The sequence below is a fragment of the Lathyrus oleraceus genome, chromosome 5 (genome assembly GCF_024323335.1).
Source record: "Lathyrus oleraceus cultivar Zhongwan6 chromosome 5, CAAS_Psat_ZW6_1.0, whole genome shotgun sequence".
Classification (NCBI taxonomy): domain Eukaryota; kingdom Viridiplantae; phylum Streptophyta; class Magnoliopsida; order Fabales; family Fabaceae; genus Lathyrus; species Lathyrus oleraceus.
Window position 1 is genome coordinate 288,704,815 of NC_066583.1, and position 24,610 is coordinate 288,729,424.

The window sequence follows — 24,610 nt, forward strand, 5'->3', positions numbered from 1 at the left end:
CCATGAGTAATACATCACCTAGATCAGATATACATATATCTCAGGTAGGTGACGTATCCTGCCTGACCTACGCTGGTCTTGTTCTACTTGAGCAGGTTGCTCTTACACAACTACTTGTGTTTCCTGCTCTAATTCCTCCATAGGTGTATCGATACTTTGTGATTCTTGAATTTCTTCAAGTTCTACTTTCCTCCCACTGATTCCTTTGGAAATAAAATCCCTTTCTAGGAAAACTCAAGTTCGAGCGACAAACACTTTGCCCTCAGAAGGATTGTAGAAATAATATCCTCTTGTTTCTTTAGGATACCCCACAAATAAGCATTTGTCAGATTTGGGCTCAAGCTTAGTTGAAATTTGTCGTTTCACATAAACTTCGCAACCCCAAATCTTCATGTAAGACATATGTGGTCTCTTACCACTCCATATCTCATATGGTGTCTTTTCAACCTTTTGGATGGAACACGGTTAAGTGTGTAAGCTGATGTCAATGGTGTATGTCCTCAAAAGGAGTTTGGAAGATTGGTGTGACTCATCATGGATCGGACTGTGTCCAACAGGGTTCGATTTCTTCTCTCAGATACACCCTTCCATTGGGGTGTGCCAGGAGGAGTAAGTTGGGATAGGATCCCACACTCTTTCAGATGGTCATCAAACTCTAGGATTAAATACTCACCACTTCGATCTGATCGAAGAGTTTTAATATTCTTACCTAGTTGGTTTTAACTCGTTAGGTTTCACCCTTTTGTATTAATGTTATTAATAGGCATTTCAAGATCAAGGACATATAGTCCATTGTTCATTTGTGGAGTAGCATAGAATATATCATTCAAATAAGTTGAGCAACAATTGTTCTTTATTATAAATGAAAAACCAAACTTGTCCAAACAAGAAACGAAAATAATATTCCTGCTAATTGCTGGTACATAATAACAGTTCTCTAACTGAATTATTAAACCACTAGGTAAAGTCAGTTCATAAGTTCCTACGGCTAAGGCAGCAACCTTTGCTCCATTACCAACTCGTAGGTCGACTTCACCTTTTGCCAATTTTCTACTCCTTTTTAGTTCTTGCACATTTTTACAAATGTGAGAACCGCATCCAGTATCTAATACCCATGATGCAGAAGTAGACAAATTAATTTCAATAACAAAAATACCTGAAGTTGGAGTCTCTACTCCATTCTTCCTATCTTCCAGGTACTTTGGGCAGTTCCTCTTCCAGTGTGCGGTCTTACCGTAATGGAAGCAGGTGTCTTCCTTTTCTATGCTTCCACTAGGCTTCAAAGCAGCACTAGTGGGTTTGGATTTTGCAACTTCATTGCCTTTCCCTTTATCATGTTTGAGGACAATCCTCATGTCTCGGTACCAATCCAGAAAATTTGTCCCAGACAATTTTTCCTTGTCAAGGTTTGATCGCAATATGTTGTTAGAGGTGTTTGTTGTCATGGTAATCTACACAAGGATTAATGAAAATATAAGTATCATTGACATATTTAATTAGGCCTTTAATTATACATGCTCCCACTATTTTATTCAAAACAAATGACCCTCATTATTTGATTCGGAAAATCCCGTTGGAAGATTTTCTAGTGGGTCGAGATCCATATTTCACTTCGTTCTAAGTCCGCGTAGGCGGATTACACAAAACTAGGTTATTTAGGTAGGAACTCCTTCCAATTGTATCTCATACAACTCTCGAAAATTTCAGTTGGGTGAATAACTCCTTATTCTAATCCATCATATGGATTATTCCCAACTCTTGCTTCTAAACATATATATAATCTTATTATAATTTGTTTAGTTAAGTTTGACCCATTGTTTTAACAGTTGGATATTACAATTATCCCATCGCACCTTACTAATATATAGATCATGCACCTCGCGTAGGCGAAACCTACATTATCCATTACTAGTCTTGATGAGTGTTAAAACTTGGAAAGCATAAACTTAATATTTATTTTGAGGAAATTGCAATTTTTCTGATCTCACCGACTTGTTTATCATATAAACCGTCTCTCACATGCATCAACATACATTTACATGCATCAACATACATACATACATAATGAAATAGTTATGGCCCCTAGCGCAATTGTTCTCCCAAGCCAATGAGAGAACCTAAGCTAACCTACAACGATCTAAGCTTCTCCAAGCAAGATCTTCAAGGTTGTCCTCCTTTGGCACTGACTTCTTTGCTTTCTTCATATCATTACATTATATGAAAGAAACTCGTTTTACATACGAGGGAGTGAGATGAGAAAAGAAGTTACATTTGGGAGATTAAGAGAGAGGCACGACACGCAGGTCGTATTTTAAAAACCCAAAACAAAACAAAGGAAAACTAAGGCCATAACCGATCACCACAAGACAATAATAAACACTTTATTATTATTATTATTATTAATTCCTTTAATTAATTAAAATCAAATTAAATTTCGACGACCGATCATCACATTTTAATGAACAATTCATTTAAAATCGATGTCGCTTTTCGTATCAACACTTGACACTTTTAAAGCACTGAGTTAGCCGAACGGGTGAAAATTTCCTTGCGTTAACCGGTTAACCATATGCGTTAACCGATTAACACTGTTTGAAATCTGAAAAAAATTGTTTTCTGCCTTGCGTTAACCGGTTAACCAAATGCGTTAACCGGTTAACACTGTTTGAAAACTTTTAGAAAATTCTTTTCTGCCTTGCGTTAACCGGTTAACCATATGCGTTAACCGGTTAACACTGTTGAAAAATTTCTTGGAAAACTGTTTTCCGCCTTGCGTTAACCGGTTAACCAAATGCGTTAACCGGTTAACACTGTTTGAAAATCTCAAAAAATTTATTTTGCATTCCGTTAACCGGTTAACCATATGCGTTAACCGGTTAACACTGTTCCAAAAATGTTTAGAAGGCTGTATTCAGTTTCTCGTTAACCGGTTAACCATACGCGTTAACCGGTTAACACTGTTCGGAAAAGTGTTTAGAACGCACAACTCTTGTGCAGTCAAACCCCAATCGCATAACTCTCTGATAACACAACCCTTGTGCCGTCACTAACCCTGATGCACCAATTTCAGACCGTCAAACACATCTCGATTGTTAATTCAGTATGATTGATCAACACGTCATTGCTTCACCATACTAATGTCGGATCAAGAAGCAAACGACCATTGATCGCTCAAAGGAAAACAATCATTGAGGGTTTGAATGAATGAAACGAGAACACTATATCATATATAATGTATTTTGCATCAGGATTACATATATCACATATATGTAACTTGATTGATCTCAATTTAACCTTTGATTCATTCTGTCTTTAATCATATTATTACAGAACAAAAACAAATATCAGATTCATGGTTTCGTAAGTGGCTCTGATACCACTGAAGGAGAATTGTCATCCAAGGCGCAGCGGAATTTAAAATTTTCTCCATTTAGTGATCCTTACGAATGGGCATGATCAGTGATAGAATCGTTACCTCTTGTGGCGATTCAAACCTTTGGTGCAGATCTTTGATAATGATCAAAACCTTTGATACAGATCCACGGGGCGATCACGAACGTTGAACGATGACAACGTCTCTACTCAGTCCACACGAACGGATTCCTTCAATCGCAGTGCTAGCTGTTATGAATGAAGGTTTTGAGTGAGAGAAAGAGGGAAACAAAATTCCAAGTCTCTACTTGAATTTCTGTCTGAGTGGATTGGAGTGACAATGCTTCTACCCAAGGGGTTCTATTTATAGAACCACTTGTGTGGGCTTCAAGCTAAAAAGCCCACTTAAGTGTATTTTGGCCCATATCTTATAATATGCCCAAAATCACTTAAGTATTTGATACCTTACCATATTTCGTCTCCCACTTAAGTGCACCGTACCTTACGGTGTTCCTTAGTTACTCTATCTCTTATCAATCCGTCATTTGTGTGTGACCCTATAGGTTTTCGCGGCGTTGGCAATTATATTAAATCACGCATTTAACATAATAAACAATGAGCGGTATCTAGCAACACATCACTGCTACCCAAGTCACGAAAATGTCATGTGATCTGACAAAACCTCCTGTGATAATAATTATGTGTATAATTACCCCTTTGCCCATATGTCTATATTGAACACAAGGTATAGACCGTGTCACCCTTGTCCAGTTCAATATTGGGCCCATAGACATTTATCCTGTTACGCAGGATTGGCAAATTCCATCTAGGACACTCATGTCCCTCAGCATGCTTCGTGGAGTACCCATCAACTGTCTTTATGGTTATCCAGTTACGGACAACGTTGGATCAACAATAAAGCACTCGACTCTACATCTAGGATCCATAGTGGTTTCAGGTCGAAGAGTGGTATACACTATTATCACCATGAGAATAACTTATGACACTTTGCATAACTTTCTATATAGTATTCTCATAGCGAGTCAATCCGGTATAAATATTACTCCTAATATTCATACCTATGTTTAAGACTTGATAACTCTTTATCCATGATCCATGAGATGTGATCATCAGTCTACAAACATAATAGTCTTAATGCTTTAATGTTATCCCACTTCACATTAAAGCTCGACTACGGATACTTTAAGAATAGTGTCCTTATGTTCAATGTGTTCTCATGATTAAGTCACACTTAATACATTAAACGGACTATCTATTCCAGGGACTTTATTAATCAACCATAATAAAGAAAATGCCTTTTATTATTAATAAATAATTCGATACAAGTACCAAAAGTATTGGCCTCTAGGGCTTACACCAACAATAACATACTTGTTCATTCATATTCTCAAACCCTTGGTACCTAAATAGAAGGTCATCCCTATGGTCTACCTTGAGGATATTCAACTTATCCTCCACCCTGACAAGTTTGCTACTTTGATTTTGAAAGTTTTCCTTGAGGGTTTTCCTTTCCCCCAACAAGTTGTTCTTCTCTCGCCCAACCTTTTCAGAGGCAATCTTTGCCCCATTTAGTTCCCGCTCGATAAAAACTATCCTAATATTGGGAAAAGTCATCACGGTTTTATTGAGTTCATGATCCACTTGAACCCTTTTCAGTTCAAGTTTTAGCCCCTTCCTTTTAGAAGAAGTATCAAAATACTCAAACATGGCGGGACCAAGACAAAAATCTTCATCAGGTAAGTGCTGGAAAGTTGGAATGTTTTCTATGATCCCTACGACTCTTCCCCCTCCACGTCGCCATTGACATTAAGGTAATCATATGAAAATGTCATCCTATCGAAACACCTTTTTCCAAAAGTGGAACCCCTCTTCCCTAAGAACGATAGAGAACCCACCATTTGAAGAGCATTCCATAAAGTTTCCAATGGAGCAAAGACATCCACGTCAATTGGACCTTTTCTAGGGTTCTCCTTATTTCTCTTAGTTATGGGCGAACTAACATTAAAAGGATGAGGGTCAGGCAAGAAGATTTATATGGGAATTACTTTGATGACTTATATGGAATTATCTTGGATCCAATAATCTTCAAGGAAAATCAAATTTATTTTTATGGCATCTTCTCAAAAGGATCTCAAATTAGAAACTGTGAGCCACATGGAAGATTTAGCCGTACTTGAGAAAGAAGGCACTAAGTCGGTGTCGCTGTCACTAGGAAATTTATTCTATGAACTATCACTAAATCTCTCATAACTACCAAAGAGATTCATTGCTACAAATCTTTAATCTACTATCTGCATACCCTGTTTTGAGATTTGTAGTAACCTATTCCAAAATTCATACATATCGACCTCTTTTTAGAGCGCTATGACCGTCATAGATGAGTCACACTCTCGAATAAATACTATGAAAGAAGAGAGGATAGTTATAGGGAGAATAAGGTATTACTTGTGTCGCATCCGCGAAAAACAACCGGCGGGCTAAAACAAAAACAACACAGAGCCGCCACCGTGCGTTATTTATCCCAAAAGAGGGAAAGGAAACGCTCGAAGTAAACCTGGGAAAAGCATGGTCTCGCGACCAAAGAGATGGGATCAGGAGTAGGTTACGCGAGGGGAAGGTATTAGCACCCCTCACGTCCGTCGTACTCGACGGGATCCACGCTCAAAAGATAGGTTAAGGTTGCTAAAACAAAACACCACACACACACACTGAAGACAACACAGGTGGGAAAAAGGGGAAGAGGGCTCGCTAGGACATCGCATCCTATGCCTACGTATCTCGTCTGGAATGAGAATCAGAGCTACCGTAGTTCGGCTCACGCACGCCGAAACAAACACACGCACAACAAGGCAAACATGGAACCCGAACGCCAATAGCTGGACTTACATCAGCTTCCGAACCAAACAAACCCACACTGGAAACCAGATGCCACTTGATGGACTTATACCAGACTCCAAGCACACAACAAGAGGATACGGAATGCCAATAGCTGGGCTTACATCCGTCTCCTACACACACAAGAAGAAACAACCAACAAGTTACTAAGGAGTCGGGAACTCGAGCCTAGCAACTGTCAAGCAAACACACACAAGAAAACAAAAAGGGTTTAACAAAAAGGGTGCCCGAAGAGATCTCGTGCGACCTCCTGCCTACGTACCTCATCTGGTATGAGGATCAGGGCAACGTAGTTCCCCTTAACAGGGGAGAAAGACTAGCCTAACCAGATAACAGAGGGAGACACAACTAGGGAGACTAACTCGAGCCTAGATGTTATCATGCATAATCATCCCTAAGTTAAGGTTCGCTATCTACTTGCACAACAGCAAGCTAATCCTAACCAGGAAAAAGCAAAGCACACAAGCATAAACAACACATCAAACATTCACAGTTAGCACACACTATATACAGACAGATGTGGCTCAATCAAGGGTTAGACTGCCAAAGCAAGTCAACTGTATCAGGGTAGTGTTAGCTCTTAACCCTGACATTGAGAGTCAGGGTGAAGCTGATGAAAGGTGAGTGAAGATTAGACTTCACAGCTCTTATCCCTGGCCAGGGAGAGCTTCAAACAAAGGAGCGTGGGTTCAGCAAGTGGGAACCCTTCTACACTCCTGACTCTGACTCAACTGTACAACTGTACAAGATCTTGGGTTAATGTCCCAATGCATCAACACAGTGGTGTGAGCAGAGGGACGACTCAACAAGAATAGCAGGGGATGGATTGCACATCCCTTGGGTTCTGCCAATTGCCTTAATCAAGGTCTTTTCCTGCTTGGGGACAAAAATAAACAAGCACAATCATTGCCTCTTAAGGAGGACTTCAGACAGGTGCCTGGCCAAGTAACAGGCCAGGTCTTCCAGACTACATGGAGTTAGAGTGTTCTACCTCTATTGGTTAAACAACCAAGCCACAGCAAGCAAGTTCTCAAGGAACTATTAACAACTAATGTACCTGAAATCAATCAAATATAATCAGTATACCAATCACAAAATCAAAACAAACAGCATAAAAGCCAACAGACAACACAATCAATCATCTGTGCAAATCACAAGCTCAAAGCAAGTGAGCTAAGCATCCTACAAAATAAAACAAGTTAGTTCATAACAAGCAAATAAACCAAACTCAATCAACTTGCATTATTCTCCTTAAAGCATTTGCATCTCAACCTGAAAAGCCAAACTCAAATATGAGAAACAAGACCACTAGGACAAGCCTAGGGTCAAAAGGAGATGAAAAATCCAAAACAGCAAGTGAAAATTATCCAAAATCACAATCAATCAATTAAAAACCAAATCCAATTGGTCCCATGCTCATATCATTCATTATCATCATTTCATAAAAGAAAAGGCACAAAACATGCAATTTGCAACCTCAAAGGACCAAACAGAATGATCTCAATCAAATCAATATCAAAACACTTCAATAAATCCTCAAAAAAATCAAGATCAAACAGCATCCATAACATATCAAGCATATCAAATTTCAGCTCATTTGGATCAAAGGAAGTAGGTCAATGAAAATCAGAAAGTCAACACAAATTCAAACAAGCCAACACAAGGCATCAAAACAAGCATCAACTTCCATCAATCATAAAACAGTGACAAAACATGATAAATGAATGGGATCAAAACCACAATGACTTATAATGTGTCTAGAAGTCACATGTCAAATTTCACATCCATCCAATTAATGACCAGAATTTCACAAACCAAATACAAACATGTGTCACAAAAAATCAACAAATGACCAAACAAGGGGAAAAAATTCCAATCAAATAGGAAAGGCCATCAATAAATCCAGAAAAATTCACATGTGTTCTTAACATCCATATGTTCAATCATGCAAAAATTTGGCTCAATCCAATGTCCCTAAGCACATCAAATAAAATCATGAAATTCACCAAGCATGGTGTGACACAAATTGTCACACCTCTAATCAAAAATTCATATCTCATCAACCAGGGATCCAAAAATTGCAAACTATACATCAAAATCACCAGCAAAGAGTCCAGAACATGCATGTAAATTTTCAAGCATTTCTATGGAAGCATCATCATTTTATGAGTGAAATGACATGGTATACACAAATTGGACACATTCAACCAAACCCTAGGCAATTTATTTTTCCACATGTGCACAAAAATAATAAAAATCACCATAAAAAACTACACATCACAAGGAGAATAATGCAAAAAGTCTCATCAAATTTGGACAAAAAATGAATCACTTATGAATTTTTAAAGATCATGAATCAAAATGAAATGAAATTGAAAAAGAAAATGAAATGAAATGAATTAATATTGGATAATGGCAATTTCGTAATTCTTGAGCAACAACACCAAAACACAGCGTTTCAATTAATTCGGTGGCACTACACTATTGGTTGGAATCCGCGGTAAACAAGAATTCAAAAAAGGCCAGGCAAAACACGGATCAAACGCATGCTGAATCGTGTTCTTCATCAAGAACATCAAACAATTTCCAGAAAATTCGTCATGAATGTCACACCCCGATAATAATAAAATAATTATTTAAATTGAGTTAATAATTTAATTATTAATTTAATTAAATAATTGGAAATTTTATTATTATTATTATTGGATTATTATTATTATTTGGAAAATATATATATGTTGGAAATAAGAGAAAGAATCCCATTAGGTAAAAAAGAAAGTTTCACGTGAAACAGAGAAGCGATCGAGAAAGTGGAGAAAGGGCAAGAGGAAGAGCTAGAGAGCAAGGGTTGGAGAACGGAAAAGCTTGAAGCTCAAAGTTGCCGGATTAACTCAGGTAAGGGGGGTTTATCGTCGATTAATGGGTATTATGGGATAATATGTAATGAGTAGTGATAAGCCGTTATTTGACCCTAATTGGGATTGGTGAATGCTGGAATTACGTTGGTTAAACTGTGTTAAAAACTGAAATTGAATCCGTGATTGTATGTGTCGTGATTTTCCGATAATGTAGCTTTTTACGGAATTGGAATCGGAGGTCCGGAAGTCCTCCAATGGCGGAAAATGCGGAGAATTCTGCATTCTGCCTTGAGTTAGCGCAGGAACAGCTTCTGTCTTGCGTTAACCGGTTAACCCAGGGTGTTAACCGGTTAACACTGTTTTGAATTGTGAAAATTTGCTGTTTTGTCTGCGTTAACCGGTTAACCCAGGGTGTTAACCGGTTAACACTGTTGTGATTGCTGAAATATTGCTGTTTGTGCTGCGTTAACCGGTTAACCCAGGGCGTTAACCGGTTAACACTGTTAAGTTTTGGGACAGGAAGCGTGTTGTGCTGCGTTAACCGGTTAACCCAGGGCGTTAACCGGTTAACACTGTTACAGAGTGGAAAATTGGTGTTTTAAATGTTGTGTGCCTATTTGGGGGTTGGCCTATGTTGGCCTATGATGTAACAGGGATTAATTCCCGCTGTTTTGAGCAGTATAGGTATTAGTAGAGTGTGCTAATATTGTGTTTAATTAATTGACATGATATGATGTGTTGATGATGTATGATGATATGCATAATGTTGTGAATGTATATATTATGCATGTATTTGTGAATGGACTGCTTTATGGCTTAGAGTGCGAGCATATGTCTATTCTTGAATTGTTGTTGATGTTGCATTGCTAGGTGATTAGCGTGCATAGCATAGCCATTGGGGCTGTAGCTAATTCCCATGGTGAGGAATTAGTGAGTGAATCATTGTGGATTTGTTGTTGATGTTTGCATGCTAGATGATTAGTGTGCATAGCATAGCCTTCGGGGCTGTAGCTAATTCCCATGGTGAGGAATTAGTGAGTGAGTCATTAGATCTCAAATGAGTGGGACTAGTGAGCTTAGTAGCCGTATCTGGATTTGATCGGTGAGCTTGAACTATATGTTCAAGAATAGTCGGTACCGCATGTGTGGAGTCTCATTGCATAATGTATGTATGGCGTATAATATGAATGGATGTATTCCAATATTATACGTGTGGTTGTGGTATTATGAAGTATGATTCGAGATTATACTTGTGTGTTATGTTGGTGTTGAGTATGATGTTGAGCTGATGTGCTGTTATTGATTGTATGTTGTGATTAGGGTGATTAATGTGTTAAATTACTTAACATGACATTATATTCTATAATGCTTATTATATCGATTGAGGAACTCACCCTTACAACTATTTTTCAGGTAACGAGGAATGAGTTGAGTAGAAGCGAATGCTTGGAGTCTAGTGTAGTCTTCTTAGTGGGTCATGCTCTGATAGATGTAACATCGGGAGGGAACCTTTTTAATTATATTGTTAAAGATTGTTGAACCAGTTTACATGTAGTATGTTTCATGTTTTGATTAATTTGATTTATATCCGCTGCGATTTATGCAAATGTTTAATTGATTAAATAAAGAGCATGACAGTTATTTTGGAACATGGTGTGAATGATTGTGTGACACCCTTAACTGCATAATTACTCTGATATATGTTGTTATATTTAATTAAATATTTGGGGTATTTTAGAAGGGTGTTACATTAGTGGTATCAGAGCATAGTCGGTCGAGTCGAGTCGTAATTATTCTGTTTCCCCTGTACGGGACAGGTGTTGTGTAACCCTATCAGTACTTATTGTTTTAGTTTGTTTGGGTTTTCAGAATAGAGATGGCTGGAAGAGGTAGAGACGATGCTGCGATTGCTGAGGCTCTGGGTATGCTAGCTGGAGTACTTGGAGGGAATCTGAATGTGGTGGGAATGGGAGCTGCTCGTCAACTGAGTGAGTTCCAGAAGAACAATCCTCCAATGTTCAAGGGAGCATACGATCCAGATGGCGCTCAGAAGTGGTTGAAGGAGATAGAGAGAATCTTCCGAGTGACTGAGTGCGCCGAGAACCAGAAGGTTAGGTTCGGTACGCATATGCTGTCAGAAGAAGCTGATGATTGGTGGGTTGCTACCCGCACTGAGTTGGAATCTGCTGGGAATGCTGAGATCACCTGGGCAGGGTTCAGAGAGAGGTTTCTGAGGAAGTATTTTCCAGAGGATGTCAGAGGAAAGAAAGAGATAGAGTTCTTGGAATTGAAGCAGGGTAACAAGTCTGTTACTGAGTATGCTGCTAAGTTCACAGAGCTGTCAAAGTATTACACTCCCTATAATGAGGCTGCTGGAGAATTTTCAAAATGTGTGAAGTTTGAGAACGGGTTGCGTCCCGAGATCAAACAGGCTATTGGATATCAGCGGATCAGAGTGTTTTCTGACTTGGTTGACTGTTGCAGGATTTTTGAACAGGATTCCAAAGCCAGAGCGGAAAGTTATCAGCAGAGGGTTGATAGGAAAGGCAAGAATCAGAATGATCGTGGAAAACCGTATGCAGCTGGCAAAGGTTTCCAGAAGCAGAGTGGGATGAGGAGGCCTAGTGGGGGAGACTCTAGTGCCCCTGCTAAGTGTTATAGATGTGGTCGGGCTGGACATCGTGTCCATGAGTGTACCAGTGCTGAGATGAAGTGTTTCAAGTGTGGAAAAGGTGGTCATTTGGCTGCAGAGTGTCGGTTGAAGACTGTAACTTGTTTCAACTGTGGAGAGTTGGGTCATATCAGTCCACAGTGTCCTAAGCCGAAGAAGGAGAATCAGTCAGGAGGCAAGGTCTTTGCTTTATCGGGTTCTGAGACTTCTGCAGATGATCATTTGATCCGAGGTACGTGTTATATTAATGGCTTTCCTCTTGTAGCTATTATTGACACCGGTGCTACTCATTCCTTTATATCTTCGGATTGTGCTGTTAAACTTAAGTTAGAGATATCTGAGATGCTTGGAAGTATGGTGATTGATACTCCTGCGAAGGGTTCAGTGATTACTACTTCAGTTTGTTTGAATTGTCCTTTGAGTATTTTTGGTAGAGACTTTGGGATAGACCTTGTGTGTCTTCCGTTAGTGCAGATTGATGTTATCTTGGGAATGAACTGGTTGGTGTTTAACCGAGTTTCTATTAACTGTTTTGATAAGACTGTGATATTTCCTGAGATTGAAGAAGGAAAGAGTTTGTTTCTATCAGCCAGGCAGGTGAATGAGGCAGTAGCAGATGGGGCAGAGTTGTTTATGCTGTTAGCGACTCTGGAGGCTAAAGATAAACTGGCGATTTGTGATCTAGCCGTGGTGTGTGATTTTCCTGATGTGTTTCCAGAAGAAGTGAATGAATTACCGCCAGAGCGTGAAGTTGAGTTCTCGATTGATTTGGTACCTGGTACTAGACCGATATCGATGGCTCCGTACCGTATGTCTGCTGTTGAGTTAGCTGAATTGAAGAGTCAGTTGGAAGATCTGTTGGATAAGAAATTTATTCGTCCGAGTGTGTCACCGTGGGGTGCACCAGTGTTGTTGGTTAAGAAGAAAGAAGGTACTATGAGGTTGTGTGTGGACTACAGGCAACTGAATAAAGTGACGATCAAGAATCGGTATCCTTTGCCGAGGATTGATGATTTGATGGATCAGTTGGTTGGTGCGAGTGTGTTCAGCAAGATAGATTTGAGATCTGGGTATCATCAGATACGTGTGAAAACTGAGGATATTCAGAAGACTGCTTTCAGAACAAGGTATGGACATTATGAGTATTCTGTAATGCCTTTTGGTGTGACTAATGCGCCTGGAGTATTTATGGAGTACATGAATAGGATTTTCCATCCGTACCTAGATCAGTTTGTTGTGGTGTTTATTGATGACATTTTGGTGTATTCGAAATCCGAAGAAGAGCATGCTGAGCATTTGAGAGTAGTTTTAGAAGTTCTACGAGAAAAGAAGTTATTTGCTAAACTATCCAAGTGTGAATTTTGGTTAGAAGAGGTTAGTTTTCTTGGTCATGTGATTTCAAGAGGTGGTGTTGCTGTTGATCCTTCTAAGATAGAAGCGGTGTCTAAGTGGGAAGCTCCGAAGTCTGTTGCTGAGATTCGAAGTTTCCTTGGTTTGGCTGGTTACTATAGGAAATTCATTGAGGGATTTTCTAAGTTGGCGTTACCGTTGACGATGTTGACTAGAAAGGGGCAAGCGTTTGTTTGGGACTCGAAATGTGAAGAAGGTTTCCAAGAGTTAAAGAGAAGGTTGACTACTGCTCCTATTCTGATATTACCGAGTCCGTCGGAATCATTTGAGGTTTACTGTGATGCTTCATTGTTGGGTTTGGGTGGTGTGTTGATGCAGAATAAGCAGGTTATAGCTTATGCTTCGAGACAGCTGAGGGTTCATGAGAGGAACTATCCGACACACGATTTAGAGTTGGCAGCTGTGGTATTTGTTCTGAAGTTATGGAGACATTATTTGTACGGGTCAAGATTTGAAGTTTTCAGTGACCATAAAAGTTTGAAGTATTTGTTTGATCAGAAAGAACTGAATATGAGACAGAGGAGATGGTTAGAATTTCTGAAGGATTATGACTTTGGTTTGAATTACCATCCGGGTAAAGCAAATGTAGTGGCTGATGCGTTGAGTCGGAAATCATTGCATATGTCTATGTTAATGGTTAAGGAATTGGATTTAATTGAGCAGTTTAGAGACTTGAGTTTGGTGTGTGAGAGTACTCACAAGAGTGTTAAATTGGGAATGTTGAAGTTAACAAGTGGTATTCTGGATGAGATCAGAGAGGGTCAGAAATCAGATGTGTTTTTGGTTGATAAGTTGACTTTAGTGAGTCAAGGCCAAGGTGGTGAATTCAGAGTTGATGAGAATGGTGTTTTGAAATTTGGTAATCGGGTGTGTATTCCGGATGTTACCGAACTTAAGAAGAGTATTCTGGAGGAAGGACATCGTAGTGGCTTGAGTATTCATCCTGGAGCTACGAAGATGTACCATGATTTGAAGAAGTTATTTTGGTGGCCGGGAATGAAAAGAGAAATTGCGAGTTTTGTTTATTCCTGTTTGACTTGTCAGAAGTCAAAGATTGAGCATCAGAAGCCGTCTGGGCTAATGAAACCGTTGGCTATTCCAGAGTGGAAGTGGGATAGTATCAGTATGGATTTTGTTTCTGGTTTGCCGAGGACAAGTAAGAATTGTGAAGCTATTTGGGTGATTGTTGACAGGTTGACAAAATCGGCTCATTTCATTCCGATCAGAATGGATTATCCGTTAGAGAGATTAGCTGAGTTGTATATTGAGAAGGTTGTAAGTTTGCATGGTATTCCGTCGAGTATTGTTTCGGACAGAGATCCTAGATTTACATCGAAGTTCTGGGAAGGTTTGCAGAGGGCTTTGGGAACTAAGCTGAGATTGAGTTCTGCATATCATCCGCAGACTGATGGTCAGACTGAGAGGACGATTCAGTCATTAGAGGATCTTTTGAGAGCTTGTGTTTTGGAAAAGGGAGGTGCTTGGGATTGTTATTTACCTTTGATTGAGTTCACCTACAACAATAGTTTTCATTCGAGCATTGGTATGGCACCGTTTGAAGCTTTGTATGGTAGGAGATGTCGGACACCTTTATGTTGGTATGAGTCCGGTGAGAGTGCTGTGGTTGGACCGGAGATTGTTCAACAAACTACGGAAAAGATTAAGATGATTCAGGAGAAAATGAGAATTGCTCAGAGTCGTCAGAAGAGTTATCATGATAAGAGGAGGAAGTCACTTGAGTTCCAAGAGGGAGATCATGTGTTTCTTCGTGTTACTCCGATAACTGGTGTTGGTCGAGCTTTGAAGTCGAAGAAGTTGACACCTCGATTTATTGGTCCTTATCAGATTTTGGAGAGGATAGGGGAGGTAGCCTATCGTGTCGCTTTACCGCCGTCGCTTGCGAATTTGCATGAGGTTTTTCATGTGTCTCAGTTGAGGAGGTACATTCATGATCCGTCACATGTAGTCCAAGTAGATGATGTACAGGTGAGAGATAACCTGACTGTTGAAACATCACCTATGAGGATTGAGGATAGAGAGTTGAAGCAGTTGCGGGGTAAAGAGATTGCCTTGGTGAAGGTAGCTTGGGGAGGACCAGCAGGTGGCAATGTGACTTGGGAACTTGAGAGTAAGATGAAGGAATCTTACCCAGAGTTGTTCGCTTGAGGTATGTTTTCGAGGACGAAAACTCTTTTAGTGGGGGAGAGTTGTAACACCCCGATAATAATAAAATAATTATTTAAATTGAGTTAATAATTTAATTATTAATTTAATTAAATAATTGGAAATTTTATTATTATTATTATTGGATTATTATTATTATTTGGAAAATATATATATGTTGGAAATAAGAGAAAGAATCCCATTAGGTAAAAAAGAAAGTTTCACGTGAAACAGAGAAGCGATCGAGAAAGTGGAGAAAGGGCAAGAGGAAGAGCTAGAGAGCAAGGGTTGGAGAACGGAAAAGCTTGAAGCTCAAAGTTGCCGGATTAACTCAGGTAAGGGGGGTTTATCGTCGATTAATGGGTATTGTGGGATAATATGTAATGAGTAGTGATAAGCCGTTATTTGACCCTAATTGGGATTGGTGAATGCTGGAATTACGTTGGTTAAACTGTGTTAAAAACTGAAATTGAATCCGTGATTGTATGTGTCGTGATTTTCCGATAATGTAGCTTTTTACGGAATTGGAATCGGAGGTCCGGAAGTCCTCCAATGGCGGAAAATGCGGAGAATTCTGCATTCTGCCTTGAGTTAGCGCAGGAACAGCTTCTGTCTTGCGTTAACCGGTTAACCCAGGGTGTTAACCGGTTAACACTGTTTTGAATTGTGAAAATTTGCTGTTTTGTCTGCGTTAACCGGTTAACCCAGGGTGTTAACCGGTTAACACTGTTGTGATTGCTGAAATATTGCTGTTTGTGCTGCGTTAACCGGTTAACCCAGGGCGTTAACCGGTTAACACTGTTAAGTTTTGGGACAGGAAGCGTGTTGTGCTGCGTTAACCGGTTAACCCAGGGCGTTAACCGGTTAACACTGTTACAGAGTGGAAAATTGGTGTTTTAAATGTTGTGTGCCTATTTGGGGGTTGGCCTATGTTGGCCTATGATGTAACAGGGATTAATTCCCGCTGTTTTGAGCAGTATAGGTATTAGTAGAGTGTGCTAATACTGTGTTTAATTAATTGACATGATATGATGTGTTGATGATGTATGATGATATGCATAATGTTGTGAATATATATATTATGCATGTATTTGTGAATGGACTGCTTTATGGCTTAGAGTGCGAGCATATGTCTATTCTTGAATTGTTGTTGATGTTGCATTGCTAGGTGATTAGCGTGCATAGCATAGCCATTGGGGATGTAGCTAATTCCCATGGTGAGGAATTAGTGAGTGAATCATTGTGGATTTGTTGTTGATGTTTGCATGCTAGATGATTAGTGTGCATAGCATAGCCTTCGGGGCTGTAGCTAATTCCCATGGTGAGGAATTAGTGAGTGAGTCATTAGATCTCAAATGAGTGGGACTAGTGAGCTTAGTAGCCGTATCTGGATTTGATCGGTGAGCTTGAACTATATGTTCAAGAATAGTCGGTACCGCATGTGTGGAGTCTCATTGCATAATGTATGTATGGCGTATAATATGAATGGATGTATTCCAATATTATACGTGTGGTTGTGGTATTATGAAGTATGATTCGAGATTATACTTGTGTGTTATGTTGGTGTTGAGTATGATGTTGAGCTGATGTGCTGTTATTGATTATATGTTGTGATTAGGGTGATTAATGTGTTAAATTACTTAACATGACATTATATTCTATAATGCTTATTATATCGATTGAGGAACTCACCCTTACAACTATTTTTCAGGTAACGAGGAATGAGTTGAGTAGAAGCGAATGCTTGGAGTCAAATGTAGTCTCCTTAGTGGGTCATGCTCTGATAGATGTAACATCGGGAGGGAACCTTTTTAATTATATTGTTAAAGATTGTTGAACCAGTTTACATGTAGTATGTTTCATGTTTTGATTAATTTGATTTATATCCGCTGCGATTTATGCAAATGTTTAATTGATTAAATAAAGAGCATGACAATTATTTTGGAACATGGTGTGAATGATTGTGTGACACCCTTAACTGCATAATTACTCTGATATATGTTGTTATATTTAATTAAATATTTGGGGTATTTTAGAAGGGTGTTACATTAGTGGTATCAGAGCATAGTCGGTCGAGTCGAGTCGTAATTATTCTGTTTCCCCTGTACGGGACAGGTGTTGTGTAACCCTATCAGTACTTATTGTTTTAGTTTGTTTGGGTTTTCAGAATAGAGATGGCTGGAAGAGGTAGAGACGATGCTGCGATTGCTGAGGCTCTGGGTATGCTAGCTGGAGTACTTGGAGGGAATCCGAATGTGGTGGGAATGGGAGCTGCTCGTCAACTGAGTGAGTTCCAGAAGAACAATCCTCCAATGTTCAAGGGAGCATACGATCCAGATGGCGCTCAGAAGTGGTTGAAGGAGATAGAGAGAATCTTCCGAGTGACTGAGTGCGCCGAGAACCAGAAGGTTAGGTTCGGTACGCATATGCTGTCAGAAGAAGCTGATGATTGGTGGGTTGCTACCCGCACTGAGTTGGAATCTGCTGGGAATGCTGAGATCACCTGGGCAGGGTTCAGAGAGAGGTTTCTGAGGAAGTATTTTCCAGAGGATGTCAGAGGAAAGAAAGAGATAGAGTTCTTGGAATTGAAGCAGGGTAACAAGTCTGTTACTGAGTATGCTGCTAAGTTCACAGAGCTGTCAAAGTATTACACTCCCTATAATGAGGCTGCTGGAGAATTTTCAAAATGTGTGAAGTTTGAGAACGGGTTGCGTCCCGAGATCAAACAGGCTATTGGATATCAGCGGATCAGAGTGTTTTCTGACTTGGTTGACTGTTGCAGGATTTTTGAACAGGATTCCAAAGCCAGAGCGGAGAGTTATCAGCAGAGGGTTGATAGGAAAGGCAAGAATCAGAATGATCGTGGAAAACCGTATGCAGCTGGCAAAGGTTTCCAGAAGCAGAGTGGGATGAGGAGGCCTAGTGGGGGAGACTCTAGTGCCCCTGCTAAGTGTTATAGATGTGGTCAGGCTGGACATCGTGTCCATGAGTGTACCAGTGCTGAGATGAAGTGTTTCAAGTGTGGAAAAGGTGGTCATTTGGCTGCAGAGTGTCGGTTGAAGACTGTAACTTGTTTCAACTGTGGAGAGTTGGGTCATATCAGTCCACAGTGTCCTAAGCCGAAGAAGGAGAATCAGTCAGGAGGCAAGGTCTTTGCTTTATCGGGTTCTGAGACTTCTGCAGATGATCGTTTGATCCGAGGTACGTGTTATATTAATGGCTTTCCTCTTGTAGCTATTATTGACACCGGTGCTACTCATTCCTTTATATCTTCGGATTGTGCTGTTAAACTTAAGTTAGAGATATCTGAGATGCTTGGAAGTATGGTGATTGATACTCCTGCGAAGGGTTCAGTGATTACTACTTCAGTTTGTTTGAATTGTCCTTTGAGTATTTTTGGTAGAGACTTTGGGATAGACCTTGTGTGTCTTCCGTTAGTGCAGATTGATGTTATCTTGGGAATGAACTGGTTGGTGTTTAACCGAGTTTCTATTAACTGTTTTGATAAGACTGTGATATTTCCTGAGATTGAAGAAGGAAAGAGTTTGTTTCTATCAGCCAGGCAGGTGAATGAGGCAGTAGCAGATGGGGCAGAGTTGTTTATGCTGTTAGCGACTCTGGAGGCTAAAGATAAACTGGCGATTTGTGATCTAGCCGTGGTGTGTGATTTTCCTGATGTGTTTCCAGAAGAAGTGAATGAATTACCGCCAGAGCGTGAAGTTGAGTTCTCGATTGATTTGGTACCTGGTACTAGACCGATATCGATGGCTCCGTACCGTATGTCTGCTGTTGAGTTAGCTGAATTGAAGAGTCAGTTGGAAGATCTGTTGGATAAGAAATTTATTCGTCCGAGTGTGTCACCGTGGGGTGCACCAGTGTTGTTGGTTAAGAAGAAAGAAGGTACTATGAGGTTGTGTGTGGACTACAGGCAACTGAATAAAGTGACGATCAAGAATCGGTATCCTTTGCCGAGGATTGATGATTTGATGGATCAGTTGGTTGGTGCGAGTGTGTTCAGCAAGATAGATTTGAGATCTGGGTATCATCAGATACGTGTGAAAACTGAGGATATTCAGAAGACTGCTTTCAGAACAAGGTATGGACATTATGAGTATTCTGTAATGCCTTTTGGTGTGACTAATGCGCCTGGAGTATTTATGGAGTACATGAATAGGATTTTCCATCCGTACCTAGATCAGTTTGTTGTGGTGTTTATTGATGACATTTTGGTGTATTCGAAATCCGAAGAAGAGCATGCTGAGCATTTGAGAGTAGTTTTAGAAGTTCTACGAGAAAAGAAGTTATTTGCTAAACTATCCAAGTGTGAATTTTGGTTAGAAGAGGTTAGTTTTCTTGGTCATGTGATTTCAAGAGGTGGTGTTGCTGTTGATCCTTCTAAGATAGAAGCGGTGTCTAAGTGGGAAGCTCCGAAGTCTGTTGCTGAGATTCGAAGTTTCCTTGGTTTGGCTGGTTACTATAGGAAATTCATTGAGGGATTTTCTAAGTTGGCGTTACCGTTGACGATGTTGACTAGAAAGGGGCAAGCGTTTGTTTGGGACTCGAAATGTGAAAAAGGTTTCCAAGAGTTAAAGAGAAGGTTGACTACTGCTCCTATTCTGATATTACCGAGTCCGTCGGAATCATTTGAGGTTTACTGTGATGCTTCATTGTTGGGTTTGGGTGGTGTGTTGATGCAGAATAAGCAGGTTATAGCTTATGCTTCGAGACAACTGAGGGTTCATGAGAGGAACTATCCGACACACGATTTAGAGTTGGCAGCTGTGGTATTTGTTCTGAAGTTATGGAGACATTATTTGTACGGGTCAAGATTTGAAGTTTTCAGTGACCATAAAAGTTTGAAGTATTTGTTTGATCAGAAAGAACTGAATATGAGACAGAGGAGATGGTTAGAATTTCTGAAGGATTATGACTTTGGTTTGAATTACCATCCGGGTAAAGCAAATGTAGTGGCTGATGCGTTGAGTCGGAAATCATTGCATATGTCTATGTTAATGGTTAAGGAATTGGATTTAATTGAGCAGTTTAGAGACTTGAGTTTGGTGTGTGAGAGTACTCACAAGAGTGTTAAATTGGGAATGTTGAAGTTAACAAGTGGTATTCTGGATGAGATCAGAGAGGGTCAGAAATCAGATGTGTTTTTGGTTGATAAGTTGACTTTAGTGAGTCAAGGCCAAGGTGGTGAATTCAGAGTTGATGAGAATGGTGTTTTGAAATTTGGTAATCGGGTGTGTATTCCGGATGTTACCGAACTTAAGAAGAGTATTCTGGAGGAAGGACATCGTAGTGGCTTGAGTATTCATCCTGGAGCTACGAAGATGTACCATGATTTGAAGAAGTTATTTTGGTGGCCGGGAATGAAAAGAGAAATTGCGAGTTTTGTTTATTCCTGTTTGACTTGTCAGAAGTCAAAGATTGAGCATCAGAAGCCGTCTGGGCTAATGCAACCGTTGGCTATTCCAGAGTGGAAGTGGGATAGTATCAGTATGGATTTTGTTTCTGGTTTGCCGAGGACAAGTAAGAATTGTGAAGCTATTTGGGTGATTGTTGACAGGTTGACAAAATCGGCTCATTTCATTCCGATCAGAATGGATTATCCGTTAGAGAGATTAGCTGAGTTGTATATTGAGAAGGTTGTAAGTTTGCATGGTATTCCGTCGAGTATTGTTTCGGACAGAGATCCTAGATTTACATCGAAGTTCTAGGAAGGTTTGCAGAGGGCTTTGGGAACTAAGCTGAGATTGAGTTCTGCATATCATCCGCAGACTGATGGTCAGACTGAGAGGACGATTCAGTCATTAGAGGATCTTTTGAGAGCTTGTGTTTTGGAAAAGGGAGGTGCTTGGGATTGTTATTTACCTTTGATTGAGTTCACCTACAACAATAGTTTTCATTCGAGCATTGGTATGGCACCGTTTGAAGCTTTGTATGGTAGGAGATGTCGGACACCTTTATGTTGGTATGAGTCCGGTGAGAGTGCTGTGGTTGGACCGAAGATTGTTCAACAAACTACGGAAAAGATTAAGATGATTCAGGAGAAAATGAGAATTGCTCAGAGTCGTCAGAAGAGTTATCATGATAAGAGGAGGAAGTCACTTGAGTTCCAAGAGGGAGATCATGTGTTTCTTCGTGTTACTCCGATAACTGGTGTTGGTCGAGCTTTGAAGTCGAAGAAGTTGACACCTCGATTTATTGGTCCTTATCAGATTTTGGAGAGGATAGGGGAGGTAGCCTATCGTGTCGCTTTACCGCCGTCGCTTGCGAATTTGCATGAGGTTTTTCATGTGTCTCAGTTGAGGAGGTACATTCATGATCCGTCGCATGTAGTCCAAGTAGATGATGTACAGGTGAGAGATAACCTGACTGTTGAAACATCACCTATGAGGATTGAGGATAGAGAGTTGAAGCAGTTGCGGGGTAAAGAGATTGCCTTGGTGAAGGTAGCTTGGGGAGGACCAGCAGGTGGCAATGTGACTTGGGAACTTGAGAGTAAGATGAAGGAATCTTACCCAGAGTTGTTCGCTTGAGGTATGTTTTCGAGGACGAAAACTCTTTTAGTGGGGGAGAGTTGTAACACCCCGATAATAATAAAATAATTATTTAAATTGAGTTAATAATTTAATTATTAATTTAATTAAATAATTGGAAATTTTATTATTATTATTATTGGATTATTATTATTATTTGGAAAATATATATATGTTGGAAATAAGAGAAAGAATCCCATTAGGTAAAAAAGAAAGTTTCACGTGAAACAGAGAAGCGATCGAGAAAGTGGAGAAAGGGCAAGAGGAAGAGCTAGAGAGCAAGGGTTGGAGAACGGAAAAGCTTGAAGCTCAAAGTTGCCGGATTAACTCAGGTAAGGGGGGTTTATCGTCGATTAATGGGTATTATGGGATAATATGTAATGAGTAGTGATAAGCCGTTATTTGACCCTAATTGGGATTGGTGAATGCTGGAATTACGTTGGTTAAACTGTGTTAAAAACTGAAATTGAATCCGTGATTGTATGTGTCGTGATTTTCCGATAATGTAGCTTTTTACGGAATTGGAATCGGAGGTCCGGAAGTCCTCCAATGGCGGAAAATGCGGAGAATTCTGCATTCTGCCTTGAGTTAGCGCAGGAACAGCTTCTGTCTTGCGTTAACCGGTTAACCCAGGGTGTTAACCGGTTAACACTGTTTTGAATTGTGAAAATTTGCTGTTTTGTCTGCGTTAACCGGTTAACCCAGGGTGTTAACCGGTTAACACTGTTGTGATTGCTGAAATATTGCTGTTTGTGCTGCGTTAACCGGTTAACCCAGGGCGTTAACCGGTTAACACTGTTAAGTTTTGGGACAGGAAGCGTGTTGTGCTGCGTTAACCGGTTAACCCAGGGCGTTAACCGGTTAACACTGTTACAGAGTGGAAAATTGGTGTTTTAAATGTTGTGTGCCTATTTGGGGGTTGGCCTATGTTGGCCTATGATGTAACAGGGATTAATTCCCGCTGTTTTGAGCAGTATAGGTATTAGTAGAGTGTGCTAATATTGTGTTTAATTAATTGACATGATATGATGTGTTGATGATGTATGATGATATGCATAATGTTGTGAATGTATATATTATGCATGTATTTGTGAATGGACTGCTTTATGGCTTAGAGTGCGAGCATATGTCTATTCTTGAATTGTTGTTGATGTTGCATTGCTAGGTGATTAGCGTGCATAGCATAGCCATTGGGGCTGTAGCTAATTCCCATGGTGAGGAATTAGTGAGTGAATCATTGTGGATTTGTTGTTGATGTTTGCATGCTAGATGATTAGTGTGCATAGCATAGCCTTCGGGGCTGTAGCTAATTCCCATGGTGAGGAATTAGTGAGTGAGTCATTAGATCTCAAATGAGTGGGACTAGTGAGCTTAGTAGCCGTATCTGGATTTGATCGGTGAGCTTGAACTATATGTTCAAGAATAGTCGGTACCGCATGTGTGGAGTCTCATTGCATAATGTATGTATGGCGTATAATATGAATGGATGTATTCCAATATTATACGTGTGGTTGTGGTATTATGAAGTATGATTCGAGATTATACTTGTGTGTTATGTTGGTGTTGAGTATGATGTTGAGCTGATGTGCTGTTATTGATTGTATGTTGTGATTAGGGTGATTAATGTGTTAAATTACTTAACATGACATTATATTCTATAATGCTTATTATATCGATTGAGGAACTCACCCTTACAACTATTTTTCAGGTAACGAGGAATGAGTTGAGTAGAAGCGAATGCTTGGAGTCTAGTGTAGTCTCCTTAGTGGGTCATGCTCTGATAGATGTAACATCGGGAGGGAACCTTTTTAATTATATTGTTAAAGATTGTTGAACCAGTTTACATGTAGTATGTTTCATGTTTTGATTAATTTGATTTATATCCGCTGCGATTTATGCAAATGTTTAATTGATTAAATAAAGAGCATGACAGTTATTTTGGAACATGGTGTGAATGATTGTGTGACACCCTTAACTGCATAATTACTCTGATATATGTTGTTATATTTAATTAAATATTTGGGGTATTTTAGAAGGGTGTTACAATGAACATTTTTCAACCAAAATAATCATGCCATACATCAATGTGTTCGTCTTTCAACCTAGATCATGGATATGGCAAGCATTTGACCTAACTCTAAACATATCAACCGGATCGAGCAAAAGAACATTTGCACATCAAACTTAAATCCAAGATTTCTCACTAGATACTCAACCAAATTCAAAACCACAAGTTGTATTGCATTCTATGATCAAAGATCTATCATAACCACATCACAATTCAAACAATGGTTGAGATCGAATTTTTACCTTATGGATGAAGTAGTTCGTGATTTGGACGTTTCAATGGCCAAAAGTTGAAAACAGATGCAGCTTGATGATGTGTAAGATGATTGGAATGAATGCCTTAGCTCAGTTGTGCACCAGATCAAAGAACCTTCAACTTTCCATGGATGAGTGAGATTGCAACAGTCCAAATTCCTCAATGTTTTCGCCTTGATCTTGTGAAACAGTCGTGCACCAACACTGGTAGAGTGTGGATCAAACAAGAACAAGCATAATTGATGAAGAATTCAATGAGAAATGATGAAAAATGTGAAAACAGCTTTGAGAGAATTTGGAGAGAATTGGAGGGAAAATTTGTTAGATCTGAAAATGTGAAGTGTGATTATGAT